This window comes from Canis aureus, chromosome 11 (assembly GCF_053574225.1).
Source record: "Canis aureus isolate CA01 chromosome 11, VMU_Caureus_v.1.0, whole genome shotgun sequence".
Classification (NCBI taxonomy): Eukaryota; Metazoa; Chordata; class Mammalia; order Carnivora; family Canidae; genus Canis; species Canis aureus.
In genome coordinates, this window is record NC_135621.1 from 24141857 (window position 1) to 24156575 (window position 14719).

At 60.2% G+C, this 14719-nt stretch overlaps 1 long non-coding RNA gene across 5 annotated transcripts; it reads right to left on the reverse strand.

The window, feature by feature from the left end:
- Positions 1 to 1070: 1070 nt before the first annotated feature.
- LOC144323558 (uncharacterized) lies at positions 1071 to 11874 on the reverse strand. Of its 5 annotated transcripts, none has more exons than XR_013388958.1 (3): positions 11644 to 11874; positions 1946 to 8502; positions 1071 to 1834 (listed from the first exon to the last, which is right to left on the reverse strand). It is a non-coding gene; the product is annotated as an uncharacterized LOC144323558 (long non-coding RNA). The 5 variants fall into 5 exon arrangements; XR_013388955.1 differs by lacking the exon at positions 11644 to 11874 and adding an exon at positions 10166 to 10740 and having other exon boundaries at positions 1946 to 9594; XR_013388957.1 differs by lacking the exon at positions 11644 to 11874 and adding an exon at positions 10166 to 10739.
- Positions 11875 to 14719: the final 2845 nt, after the last annotated feature.

Consider the following 14719-nt stretch of genomic DNA (forward strand, 5'->3'; position numbering starts at 1 on the left):
TCAAGCATCCATGTGCCATGTCTTTATTTCTGAAGCTTCCTGAAGACAAAGGCGCCCTTTCCGACGCACCCTGACTCAGGTTGTGATGACATAGCTGCAGGACTTAGGGCACCGAGGGGCACAGGACACAGGTGCCTCCAGGCCAGGACGGGAGTGGGGTGGCTGTGAACGGTCGCTGACATCAGGAGGGGTGTTTCTAGCAGGTGCACCGTGACAGCCCAACCTGAATCTCCCTTTGGAGGGACTAGGTTCTTTGGTGACTTGACCTTTCACCTGGGGTCAGCGCCCCCCCCCCCCGTGCCCCCTGCACCTCCTCCATCCTGCAGTGCCCCCACTCCCGGGGGACCCTGCACCCTCCCCCAGGGTCTGGGCAGCCCCTTCCCTGCCCCCCCGCCATGCTGCTCACACACCCTGTCCTCCTCACATGCTCTTTTTAGGAGCCCTCACCATGGGTCCAGTGTGGATTGGGGCTCGGGGGCAGGACCCCCCAGCACTCATTCTTCCCAGATCTGCACCAACACTGCAGGTACTTCCTGTGGCTTTTCCAGGCAGGTCTGGGTAATCCAGCCCCTTCCAGGAGAGTCTCATGGAATGGAAAGCTCCTGCCTGCCCCAGCTCAGCTGGTTTAGGGGCCAGGGCCTTGCTGGTTCCTCCTCTGTGCCCCCTCCGTCCCCATTGCGAGGCAGAGCAGTGAGGAGGGGCAGCCGGAGCTGGGGTCAGGCCCCCTAAACAGTCTTTGGAGACCCACCCACAGGCCCCTAGGGCTGCAGTCCCTCGGCCATGCTCTGCGCTCTGCCCCAGCTTCTAGAACCCATCCTTGAGGGTTTAATACAGTCTCAAGAATGAGCCCCTTTGTCCCTTGGCAGCGGACAAGGGTGGCCCTGCCTCTTGGCTCCCCCCAGGCAGTCTCTTGTTCCCACACCTACATCCCCGAGGGGTCCCAGGGGACACTTGTTTGCTTGGTCCCTGCACCCATCCTCCTCAAGCAGTGACTGGCAGATTTGTGCAAATTAGAGTCAGGCCTCTTTTTTTTTTTTTTTTTTAAGATTTTATTTATTTTTATTCATAGAGATGCAGAGAGAGAGAGAGGCAGAGACACAGGCAGAGGGAGAAGCAGGCTCCATGCAGAGAGCCTGACGTGGGACTCGATCCAGGGTCTCCAGGATCACGCCCTGGGCTGTAGGCGGCACTAAACCGCTGTGCCACCGGGGCTGCCCAGAGTCAGGCCTCTTCCTCCAGGCGGACCCCCTGGCTTAGCTTGGCATGGAGGCTTGCCTGGAACCTAGTCCCGTTTGCATCCCGTGGGACCTGTCCCCAGGGCCAGGCTGGCTTGGGAGTGCACACCACCAACGCCTCCACCCCGAGCCCCCTTCACCCTGTGCTCCCCCTTGTCAGCACCCAGCACCTGGCCTGGAGACCACCCCCCCATCCACCGTCCCGAAGGCAGGCCGTGCCTCCTTGCTGGCAGCCTCCACCCACTGGGGCTTCAGGGCCGTCAGCGGAGTGGTGAGCTGGGGAGGAGCCAAGCTCCCTGCGAACTGAGGCAGGGCCCGTCACCACCTCGGGGTGGGGGCTTGGGAGATGGCAGCTGGCGATCTCCAGGGATGGGGACCCCTGCGGGAAGCACCCCCTTACTACCCCTCCCAGGCCCGAGGCCGCAGGGTCAGCCCTATTGCACCTGCCTCGGGCGGGGGCCTGTCCCCAGCAGCAGGTGGATCTGGAAGGAGGGCAGGACAGGGCGAGCAGTGGCTGGTGGGGGGCCCCGCAGGAGCTCAGCCACTCTGATGACCGACGGGTGGAGGCAGGCTCCTCCTCTGGGCCTCCGAGTCCTCATCTGTGAAATGGGAGCAGGGAAGCAGGTCTGTCTAACTGAAGAGGCTTCTAGCTCACGGGGCTCCGGGGGTCCCCGCCCCTCCTGTGACACTTGGCAGCCACTGCCTCTCACCGGCCCAGCACGGACTCAGCGTCAGACGGGAGCTGGAGTGGGATCCTGGAAGGCCCGTGGAGGGAAGCTGGGTGCCATCGGGCGCCACCGCCAAGGCCGCGCCAGGGAAGCCTCGTTAGCAGCCGGGCCAGTGTCCCCGACGCAGTGGCTGGCCCTTCCAGGGGGCTGCGGCTGTCCCGGGTGGAGGGTCCACACCTGGGCGCCCACCCCGCTGTCCTGCATCCCCACAGCACCCGACGCACGTGGTGGGGAGGGCGCCCATCTCTCGGCGGAGGAAGCCAGCGCAGCCTGTCGGCAGCAGGACTGCTCCAGATGCCACACCCCTCGCGCACATGGTCACTCAACAGCAGACTGCGGGGCAGGGTGGCCCCTGGTCAACCGCCCCCCCCCGCCTCCATGGGCGAAGTGCTGCAGGTGGACCTGCCCTCGGCCTCTCTGCTCGCTATCTGCCCATCTGTGCAATGGGTCTGACCACAGTGCTTGCTGCCGGTGTTGGCACAGGGGACGTGGCGCACTGGCACAGGCCCACGATGCCGGCGTTCACTGTGACGGGCACCTCCTGTGTGGAGCCCTGTGGAGGTGCCGGGGGCGGGTGGACATCCCCGGTTTCAAGACGCCTGGGCTGTAAACCACAGCCGCCCCCGAGCCCAAGGCTAGCAGGTGCCCAGAGGAGGGGCCTCCACCGGAGGGGACACTGAACCCAACCTTCCCCCGAGACAGGAGGCGCCCCTTTTCTCTCCATTGCGAGTAGGAGCGGGAGTTGAAGGAGCGTTTGAGGAGGAACTCCCGGGACCCCACTGCCCTACCCGCAGGGCCGTCTTCGGGCCGCCCAGCGCTGCTCCGACCCGCGGCGGGCTCCACGTGCCCCGCGCCCTGGCCAGGTGTTTCATTCTCTGAGGCCTGCCCCGGGCTCTGCCACCCTGTGGCCCCGTGGTCCTGGGCCTGCTCTTCAGCCGTGCGAAGTAGAGACAAACTCTCTGCTTCCTTAGGATGAGACGAGAAACCAACGAGATAACCCGGAAAGAGTGTCTATGGGGCCAGGCCTCGGAGAGCCGCTCAACAAACGCTGCCCTCCCCTCGCATTTCCAGGGCCGCCCAGTTTAAGCCCCTCTAGACGCCCTGGAACGGACCCGCGTGGCTCCCTTGATCGTCTCCGCCAATGGTGTGCGCCCACCGCAAGCACCGCCAACGTCTATGTGCCCAGAGCTTCCCCGTGAAGCCCCCCAGGGGTGGAGAACTCTTTGGGACAAGGTCAAGTTGGGCTGGGGCTCCTGCAGGGTGGGCTGGAGCCTTTGGGGGGAGAGATAAGTACTTCTCCTGAAATGCCAGGGTGTCTTCTTGTCCAGTAACAGGTGCCAGGGGCAGGGGGCGGCTTAGCCGACAATAGGCACTTGTCGTCTCGCTGTCTGGAGGCCAGAAGTCCAAGGTCAAGGTGTCTGCGGGGCTGGCTCCTCCTGTCTGCTCTCCTTGGTCTGCAGACCACCGTCCTCTCCCCGTGTGGGTCTGTGTCCTGAACTCCTTTTTTTTTTTTTTTTTTTTAAGATTTTGTTTATTTATTCATGAGACACACACAGAGAGAGAGAGAGAGAGAGAGAGAGAGGCAGAGACACAGCGGCTCCGCGCAGGGAGCCTGACATGGGACTTGATCCCGGGTCTCCAGGATCAGGCCCTGGGCTGAAGGCGGCGCTAAACCACTGGGCCACCCAGGCTGCCCCTGAACTCCTTTTATAAGGACGTGAGTCATGTTGGACTAAGGCCCGCCTTAATGCCCTCGTTTAATTTCATGATCTCTTCCAAGACCTTGTCTCCAAATCCAGTCACATTCCGCGGCACGAGGGGTTAGGACCTCACTGTACGAATGATGGGGTGCACAGTGACGCCCAGAGCCCTGCGGACTCATCACAATTCTGGAATTCCTGGAGCACCCATCACACGGAACCTGGTAATCCCCGTGAGAACGCCGCCCCTCCACCCCTGCAAGAGCTCTGTCTCCTCCAGGGAAACTGAAGCTGGGAGACACCATGACTTTCCCCGGGGTCACACGGCCAGCCAGCAGACCCCAGCCTGGCTCATTCCAGAGCCTGTTTGTTACAACGGCTCCCAAAATGGTCCAGGAAAGTTCTGGGCTCCCCAGAAGCCACCTGCGAGGGGCCACGACACGGCTCTACAGCAGGTTGTCCGCTGCCCAGCCCTGGAGACTCCAGACCTACTTGTCTTGCACCCGCGGTGGCCCCTGCCTGACCCGCAGCTGTGGTCCGGGAGCCATGACGAATGGGGGCGACACAAGGCACAGTCGCTGCCCTTTAGGAATACGTGCCCTGGGCAGGAAGGCAGCTCGCTGCACATGTGACCCCTCAGGACACCAGCCAAGAGCCGGGCCACCGCTCCCCTCTGGTCTGGGCCGTGTGTGGGGGCCGGCCTGTCCCTTGTCCCAAGCCCTCGGCTGTCCTGGAACTGAGTCATGACAGAGCTTGGGAGGACTCCTCAGGGTGGGAGTGGGGGAAGGGGGGCAAATCTGGCCCCCACATGTTCTCGCTTGCTTCCGTCCACGACAGCGGCTTCAGCCCGTCCCCTCGTCACCCAGAAGCACCCACGGAGGACACATCTGGGTGCCGTGAAAAGCCCCAGCTCTGAATTCCTCCCCCCGGGGGTCCCCGGGGCAGCTGCCAGCTGCAAACAGCGTGACCAGACAGCCCCCGAGGGCAGGGAGCCACAGCAGCAGAGAACACGGGTCTGTGTCCTGGTTGGAGTCGTGTGGCCACATCACATCCGATGCGAGGGGCCTCCTGTTAGGAGCTCAGTGCGCGCCCCAGGTGACAGGTGGCACTCCACTAGGACGAGGCCCTAGGACCCCGCGCCTTGTTGTGTGCCGGGGCCTTGCCTCCGTGGCACTCGCTCAGGGAGCACCACAGCCCCACATAACAGCTGGGAAACTGAGTCAGGGTCCGATCACGCAGCACCAGGCAGGGAGGGGCAGGGCAAGGAGTCCCCGCTCACGCCTGGGGCTCTGACGCTCGTGTGGCTGGGCCGTCCCAGCTCCACCCTGAGGGATGCTTTTCCCAGTTGTGCTCTGTGCTCCCCCAACATTCACTGCCAACCCCCTCCCCCTCGCCACGTTTTCAGGTCCCATCGGCCTCCGGGCCTTGGCCTAAGCTGTTCCTACTCCCTGAAATGCCTTCCCAAGGCCACCTTATTGCAGGCCCTGCTGAGACTCGTGACCTGGGAGCTGGGTGCAAGGTCCCCAGGCCCAGGTGTGCATCTCCTCTGAGATCTAGGTGGTCCCTTCACCTCTCTGAGCCTCCCCACCTCCGTTTCTGTGTCCATAGACCAGGAACAGATTTGGGTCCTTCTAAGGGCTGTGAGGGTCAGTGAGATGTAAGATGAGAAAACCTTTTCAAAAATAGGAAAAGCCTTCAATGTGTCATCACCAGTCGGCCCCAGGGCCCTTGCACATACCCGTTGGCAGCTCATGGGAGTGTAGGTGAGGATCTCTCCCCTTCAGCCACCCCAGTGGTTGAGGTGGGGGTGCCTAGTTCTTTCTTCTTCCTCCTCTTCCTCGTCCTTCTTTTTCATCATCATTGCTCACATGATAGGCCAGGCTCCTTGAGGACTGGGTATTCTGGTTACCTGTCTGGGGGATGAGGAAGCTGAGCTGGGCGAGGAGGCCAGGAGGTGGCTGAGCTGGGATTCAGCTCTACAGCCACGACAGTGCTGGGGTCAACCATGCCGTGTCCCCCACCCGGGAGCAGGTGGGTGCCCCAGACAGCCCAAGAGCTCCGAGCTCCGCCCAGACCGACTGCTCCCAGATCACTCGCCCTGGCTGATGCCCACCGCCCCCACCCCCACCCCCAGGGCCAGACCCTTCATCATGACACCAAAACCTGTGCTTTCTGGAGGCTGAGGGCATACGGATGGTCACCTGCCAACACCCGCCCCGAGGCTTTTGCTGCTCTTGCTCTGCTCACCCAAACGGGGGCTGGAAACCCCGGCACTGTCAGTGCACGCTGGGCCCCCCTGGAATCTGGGGCCCGGCATCTGCTGGGTGCTCAGCGTGGCCCCAGCGTGGCCTCACATCCCTCCTGGCCTCCCTGCCTCCATGTCTCGGGACACCTCTGAGCCCTGCCAAGTCCCCAGGGACGCTACGGCCCTCGACCTCCTTCCCCTCTCCCCTACCATGTGATGACCCCCCACCTTGTCCAAACTCCCATGAGGCTCCTCTGAGAGTTCTCCTCCTTGACCAGACCTTGACCCCGCCCTACTCCAGCAGAGAATCCCACTAAGCCGTTTCATCAAGGATCCCCCAGTTCCTCAGCCCCCATCCTTGGTGTCTGAGTCCTTGGCCCTTAGGAAGAATTCTATGAGGCTGTTTGGCAGGAATCCCCCAACCTCTGGTGTCTAATCAAGCCCCTGTCAGTGATTTTCCATGCACTGACCCCTTGATCTGCTCCATGGCTATAAACCCCCAGCCGTCTTGGCTGTATTTGGATTTGACTTCAACCTCTTGATCTTTTTGCAATAGTCTTGACCCTTATAGCAATAATCTTGAACAAAGCCTTCCTTGCTGCTTTTAGCAAGCATCTGGTGCAAATTTCTCTTTAACAGCACCCGCCTAACCTCCGCTAGCCTGGCCATCCACCCCAATGCTGCTCACTCTTGAAATCTTTCTTTTTTTTTTTTAGGATTTATTTATTTATTCATGAGAGACACAGAGAGAGACAGAGACACAGGCAGAGGGAGAAGAAGGCTCCACACAGGGAGCCCAATGCGAGACTTGACCCCAGGACCCCGGGGTCATGCCCTAAGCCAGAGGCAGAGGCTTAACTGCTGAGCCACCCAGGCACCCCTCACCCTTGAAATCCTACTCTGTGTCTTGGTCTAGGGCAAGCGTGGCATTCGGAGCCCCGACGTCACCTCCTGGCTCCCCGCCCGGGTGGGCGCTCCCTCCCTCCACCCTCATCCACATCTGTAAAATGGGTAGAGAAGAGACCACACGCACACCACGGAAGGCAGCTCCCCGAGCAGAACAGGTGCTTGGCAGACATGTGCTCCTTTGTCCTTCTCGGGCTCCTGTTTATAAGACGCCTTAAATCTGCCAGCAGAGAAAGACTCCACGCTGCTGGGATATTCTGTGTTCCGATGGGGAAAACAAAATCCCAGGTGGCGAGCGAGCGGCAACTCTCAGAAATGGTGACATCTGCCCAGCTCTGCTTCCCTATTTATCTCTCTATTTCGGTGCTCAAAAGGACAGGCAGGTGGCCAGCCGCAGAGCCGAAACTGAATAAAAGAACCGGGAAGGTGTGGGACAGTCCAGGCTCAGCCCCGGCGGGGTATGGGTCTTCAGCGACAGGGCAGGGCATGTTTTAGGTGTTCATCGGGCGTTTCCCTTCTCTTACCCCAGGCCCGCAGCTCTCTCGGGACCTGGCTGGCAACCTGCGTCCTGACCTGGAGTGGCTTCGAGGGGAGGGCCTGGGGGGCAATGAGTCCTAGAGAATGTGACACCCAAACTCTCCCAGGAGTGGGGACAGGCCAGCTCTCGTCTGTCATGCAGGGTCATGGGATGAATACATGCAGGAGCTGGGGCCAGAGGCACGGATTCCCTTCCTTTTACACCGACTTCAAAAGTCCACTGCTCCGCGAAGCCTTCTTTGCATCCACCCCCGCCTCACCCCAGGCTGGCTCAGGGTCCCTCATCGGAGCCCTGATCGTGCCCCATGGCATTCAGCGTAGCTCCCTCTACTGGGACCGGTGTGTCCCAGCACAGGGGTGGCAGCAATACGTTCCTGCAAGCAGGAACGCATGGAAGCCTTTCCCTTCTCTGATGGGCAGCCTCTTCTCCTGTGCACACCGTGGTACGCGGGGCGCTGTTATCCCCCCAGGGCCAGCTCAGACCTGGCAAATGATGGTTAATTACAATAATACTATTAATATGACAACAATAAAAATAACCACCACACTACTGCCACCACCAATTACTGAGCCTTACTACGAACCAGGTGCATTTCCCAGTGTACTTTACTGAAGACTCGTGACAGCCGTGGGAGGTGGGTATTATTATCCTAATTTCTCAAATGAGGAACCAGAGACTCAGAGAACTGACTCCTTTGATGAGCGAGGGCGGCGGCCCTGGAGGAGCCGGGTGTGGGCAGGGAGGGGAAAGAAGGGGTGCGCGGGGGGGAGCTGGGTAGCCTGGTTCATGTCTCAGGGCTGCTGTGACGGGGGCCACAGACGGGCGAGGGCAGGGGGCTTACGACGACAGGTTCTAGGAGCTAGAAGGCTGAGATCAAGGTGTTGGCAGGCTGGCTCTTTCTGAGACTGTGAGAGAGAGAATCTTCCCTGGGCTTCTCTCCCTTTCTGGGGGTTTGCTGGCAATGCACGGCGTTCCCTGGTTTGCAGACGCGTCCCCGGATCTCTGCCTCTGTCTTCACGTGGACTGCTCCTTGTGCACGTACCTGGGTCCAAGTGTGTCCTTTTCATCAGGACATCCAGTAGCCATATGGGATTAGGGCATACTCCAGGATGACCTCATCTCAACATCATTCGTTGTACCTGCATCGGTCCTATTTCCAAATAAAGTGCCACATTTGGAGTTACCGGGTGTCAGAACGTCAACCCATGAATTCTGGAGGTCAAATTCAACCAGTAACAGTGACTCCAGGTGGGGCTCCGGGAAATGGGGTGGGCTGTGGAACCAGTGAGGTGAGGCTGAGTGCCAGGTGGGGACTGGGGACAGGCCAGCAGGTGGAGGGGGCAATGGGGGCACTGCGCACACCCGTGTGTCCCGGGGAAACCAGCAGGTCAGGGAAGTGTTGCCTGGGTTCCCCCAGCAGGGCAAACATTTCCACAGCCCTCCAACCCCATCCTCACACCATGAGCCCTCAGATCTGGACCCTGACCACCTCAAGAACCCTTAAATCTGTTCACTCCTCAGAAATAAGCGAATACGTATATAGTCTATAGCAGATGGCAGGGAACATCTCAGGGGAAAAAGCTGAGAAGACAGGTAGGAAGTGTCAGGAGGGGAGGGTGCTTCGGAGAGGTAGTGTGTCAGCCGAGGCAGGCAGGAAGGAGGAGGCCAGGGTGGGAGTGGACAGCAGAACCAGCCAGTAGTCAGGACCAGCCAGTACAAAGGTCCTGAGGCAGGCGTGTGCCTGACACGTCCTAGGAGCAGCAAGGAGGACAGTGGCATGGAAGAAAGGGTCAGGTGGGAAGATGCAGGAAAGGCCGTCTTGGAGCTGGGTGGGTTACCTCGCGTGCCCCCGGCCCAGCGCAGCCTCTGACTGGTTCCCCTCCACCTCCCCATTCGATGGTGAGAGGAGCCTCACGGCCTGAATCCCTACCCCGAGGCACACCTAGGTCCCCAGGCCTGTCCTGGCTGCACAACAAGCATGCTTGTCATGATGGAAATCCCTTTATGTAACAATATCATGAAAGCCTGGGGAGGAGCCGGGAAGAAAACCCCTAGAAATAATGAAATAAAGACAACGGACTCGCTATGAATAGAAAGCCCATTTGCAAAAATCGCAGAAGGGATCACAATATTTCCAAATCTTCCCATGGCTTTGCTTTAATTGCCGCCGAGCACCACTTTCTTCCTGATGCTTTAATCAACCAATTTAGATGTATTGCCGCGCTTGACACAGGCTTGATTTCTGATAAATGGAACAAAAATATTAAGAAAGCGGGCACAGTTGGAAACAGCAGGCCCGCGCTCCCTGCCCGTGTTCTGCCTGACGTTGCTGCAAAATGTCCCCCCTCGTTCAGCAAATCTTTGCGAAGGGCCTACTGTGTGCCAGGCCCCCAGAAGGCACCGCAGAAGCAAGCAGATCCATGAGAGAAGACTCCCAGATCAATGAGTATTTGTAACAAAGTGACAAAGGAGCAAAGTGCCCAGATGGGTAGGAGGTGCTTCAGCAAAGACAGGCCCTGGGAAGGGGAGTCTTAACCAGGACGGAGGGGCAGGGGGAGGGGCAGCGAGAGCCCGTGGAGGCCTGAGGAGGAGGAGGGTGCTGGCATCCTAGAAAAGATTCCGCGGAATGAGCAAGTTAGCTGTGTGGGTCTCTTAGGGTAAGAGCCTTACAGAGAAGGGGGGCCACGAAGCTGGCCTTGGCTCTGGGTGGGATGGGGCCACGGAGGGAACAGAGGGGTGGGTCCCTTGGGCTGCTGGTTGAGAGCAGACTGGGGGGCAGAGGGGTATTTGAGTCGCAGCTCTGCCCCAAATACCTCAACTGTGTGATTCTGTGCTCCTCAAACGACCTGGAAGCTTCCGTGGGGCTCAGGCCGGGGGTCAGGGAGACAATGGTCCATTGAGGTTTGCAAAAGGTGGTCCTCCTGACAGCCCTGCAGCTGGGCGTTCTTGGACAAGTCAGTCAGCCTCTGGATGGCTTCTGGCCATAATCACCGCGTGGGCCATCTGGCTGCCGTGAGCCGTAGTTTAGGGAGTGGGTGAGAATGTGCTGGACCCCATGCAGGTGCTCTCTGCACTTGGAGAAGCACCCCTGTGAGTCCTGTGGCCGTGACTGACTGGCCCGGGCAAGTCCTCAGAACGGGATGGGATGGACGTGCACCCACAGAGCACCTGCCACGCACCTGTCGGGAGGCACAGGGCGTCAAGGTGAGGGCTGGGGCCACCTGAGCTCTCCACAAACAGGAACTTAGCTGCAAGCAATGGGTCTCATTAGGCCCCCGAGGCCAGACTTGGGGCTGGGAGGGCACCGTGCCAGGCCCTGCCCACAGTCTAAAGACCTCCACGCTTGGCTCATGCGTCTCCATGTTGACATAGATGCCTCCCGGTCCCTGAGACTCAGAAGGCAGGCCCAGGTAGGAAGAAGCACCCCTCCCCATGCACACACCCTGATGGATGGGCCAGGCAGCCTGGCCTCAGGAGGAGGAGTGGGACCAAGGACCCTGGACCCAGTCAGAACTCTGCTACGTCTCCCCTTGAACAAGGAAGCAGTCAGCTGAACCACAGCCCCCGGGGCCCCGAACGCAAACCCCATCCCATTGCTGCCTATCTCATACCCTCCAGTAAACCTGCAAGGTGTGCTCATCATGAGGAATTCTCTAATAAATACAGGGCCCTGTCCCCGGGCTACTGCCACTGCCCCAACCCCAGACAGAGCCCAATTCTCCGACACAAACACCTGGAAGACCGACTGTTGGCTTCCTTTCATCTCTCAGGTGGGAGAGATGCCATCCTTGGGCAGGATCCCTCCTGCCCTGGGCCCCTTGCCTAGCCCACAGGACTCCTGTAAGCACCATTGCTAGGATGACCCTGAAGGGCTGGGTGCCACCAAGCCCCACCTACTGTGCGCCCCTCCCTGTGCAGAGCTCACCCTGCAGCCATGCCTCCATCACAGCCTCGATCCCCATCTCACAGAGGGGGACACAGGCCGGGAGAGGTAAAGCCGCAGGTCTGAGATCAAAAGACTGTGAGTGGCTCGCCTGGGCTTTGTCCCTAGGCCGTCAGCTTCCAGAGCAATGTTCTGGGCTGTTAGAACCAGGCAGCCAAGGAGAGCAAGCACTGGGCGAAGCTGGAGGGTGCACGCAGGGCCCTGGGACGAGGGTCTCCAGGCTCCTCGCAGCGGGCAGGATCCGGGAGGGGCCGGGGACCAGCTCCAGGTGCTGAGGCCGGGCCATGGCCATGTCCTCCCCTGGGAAGCCCAGCTCCGAGGACAGGTGGCTCGCTGAAGGTCACTCACCAGGAAGCAGCGGAGCCAGGGTTCAAACACCTCCCCAGACTCCAGGGGGGACCTCAGCCCAGCAGCCAAGCGTGAGTTCAGCACTTTCGGAGGTGGAAAACCCCCCTTCTTCTGGCTCCTCTCCTCCTCCAAACAGCTGGCAGGGCTCAGCCCTGTGCCCGAAGATGCCAGGAGCAGCTGTCCCCTCTGCGGGCGGTAGGGTCCTTTAGCTCCTCCCGCGGGGCTGGGGGCTGGGAGGGCAGCTGCCCCAGCTATTCTTAGCTCCTGGGGCCCACAGGCAAGGTCACCCTGCTGTCCCGAGAGAGAAGTACTCTGATCTGGACAAGTTGGCAGAGCGTGTGGTCCACGGGCTGCCCTGCTCGGGAAGGCGGGGGCCGTTCCTGGTTCGGGGATTGGGCCGGGGCGGGCAGCCAGGTGGAAAGCCGGCCCAGAGACAGTTAGAGACCCCAGCCTTTGCCTGTGGGTGCCCGGGGCCTGAGCCCCCGGGTGCCTGTGTTTGCTGACCTGATCTGGGGCCCCCGGGACAGCTCCTGGCACCCAGAAAAGGCTCCATCAATACTCATGGAACACATGGATTAATTAATCCGTGAGGAAGCCCCGATCTCATTTTCGAGAACTATGCTACCTGGGGAGGGGGAGGCAATGGCCGAAGCCATGGCCCACATCTACGAGGTGCTGTCTCCCTGTCAGCCTTCCCAGGAAGGACCCCTGTACCTCAGTCCTTGTGACAACCGCACAGACAGAGCACTGGCTCATCCTCATGTTGTGCATTGGGACATCGGCTGTGGGGGAGCCAGGGGTCCCCAGGGCAGTGACTCCAGTCCCCAGGCTGGAAACCATCCCGAAGATGCAGGCTGAGGTGGGAGCTCCTGAGGGCAAGGCCATCTCAGTGGACCCTGAGATGGACCGTGGAGATGGGCATCCTAGAAGAGGCGGCACATAAGCCATGACCCGGAAGCCTGTCATGGAGAAAACCTTCCACTGTGGACGCTGGGCACACTAAGAAGACTGCATGTCCCAGGGTTTTGGGGGGCGCAGGGGAGGGCTTGGCAGGAGGCAGGATTTAGGGTTGTGCTTTGGAGAGAGCCCCTGGGCTGCCCTGCTGAGGGGGCAAGGGGGGGGGCCAGCAGGAAAGCTAAGGGGGACTGGAGTTAGTTGGTGAGGCCTGAAGTCAGGGTGGAGATGGCCCCGAGTCTCCCTGCCAGCTGGGGGAGGGAGGAGCATGGGAACCTAATTACAGGGTGGGATTAATCACAGCACTTTTACGGAGAGGACTTCACACATCATTATCTGCCGGGGATGAGCAGCTTGTTTGGGGTGCGGGGAGAATTAATTAAGGTTGGGGACGCCTCAGAGAGCTGCGGATGAAAGGTACGAGGCAAGTGCCAAATATACTTATTAATAAAATTTTGGGGCAAACTTGCAGAGGCGGCCGGATTGTGCACTGGAGTCGGGGGCGGGGGCGGGAGGGTGTCAGGCACCTGCTGGCTCCGCCCAGGTCTGTTAGAACCAGGTATGCAACCTCTTGAGGCTCGGGCTGGGCCTTGTGCTGGGGGATGGGGGAGACGGGGGGCACCGGGAGCCAGGTCAGACCCAGGCCGGCCCTCAGGAAGCTCCTGGTGGTGACAGGAGTACAGACAGACAGTGTCACTCAGTGTGAGCAGCGCTGTGATGGGCGGGAAGCCCAGAGGCAGCAGGACGGCAGCCTGGGCCCGAGAAGGCTTCCAGGAGGAGGAAACAAGTGACCAGGTCGCAAAGGATAAAGAAGGAACAAGAGACACACACTCTGGGATCAGAAAACAAAGAGCCAGAGGCAGGTGGCATGAAATAGGGTCAGGTTCAGGAAAGATGAGAGCCTGAGCGAGCCTAGGGTGACTCTGCGCAGCAGACAGAGCTTGGCGGCCTGTGGAATCCAGACTTTGTCCTGAAGGCAGCAGGGAGCCAGGGAAGGGTCCTGAGCAGGAGAGTGAGGGTCAGATTTGGGTTTCACGAGGATCCCTTTGGCTCTGGGGTAGGGGGGCAGAGTCAGGGAGGCTGCTGGCTGCTGCTCGAGTCCAGGCAGGAGGGAGTGAGGCTTGGACTGGGTGGCACCGGTGGGTACTGGGAGGAATGGCCGGGAGGCTGAAGCCAGGGGACCCTCAGGGCTCTGCCCGGTGAAGCCAGCCCAGCTGGTGCTGGACTGGTGGAGGCGTGAGTATCATCGAGGACAGAGTTCCCCACACGGTTGGCCTCAGCGTCCATGGCACCAGTCCTATCCTTCTCCCCGGCTAAGCCCCATGCTCTTGGGGCAGGGCCTTGACCAAGGGTGTTCATGGATCATGGGCCCTGTGGACTCCACCCAGTGGGGAAGTACCCAGAGCCCCTGGTGAGCTTGATGACCCCACGTCCCCCTCCTGCATGTCCCCAAGCTGTCTCGGGTGGCCCCCTGTGTGTGGAGGACAGATGATGATGCAAAGTGCCTGTGTCCTGCCTCATACACAGTAGGTGCCTAATCCAGCAGCTGCTAGTAGGATCAGTGAATGCCAAACTCCAGGCGCTGGCTGCCGACAGGGGGAGAGGGCGGGGCTCATCGAGTAGAGCCCCCCTGTGCACCAGGCTTTGCACTGAGGCGCTCGCTAACTTAGTGGCCTCAGCTGGCCATTTCTCACAGGGTCCCTGAAACATAGGAGCTGTTGTCTCCATTTCAAAGACAAGGAAACTGAAGCTCAGACGGGAAGGTGACTTATCCGACGGCCATCCCGGGAGGAGGCAGGCCCAAGAGTCTTACTCCAACGCTGGGGCTTATTTTGTAACGAAAATGCATTAAGGCAGCGAGAAGGCTTAACGTGCTGTGTGACATTGGGCAGCTCACTGGCCCTTTCTGAGCCTCCGCTTCCTTGTCTGCACTGGGGGGTCCTGCTGCTGATGGTGGAAAGCGGCCCGTGTGGGCCATGGTTCTGGGATGCATCCTTGCTGGTGTGTCACTGCCCAGGACACCCCATCGTGCTCTGCAAGCAGAAGGCAGCCCATCCTCTCTTTGGCCTGGGGTCCAGTACGAGGCATTGCATTCTGGGGGTGACGGAAATAGAACCAACTG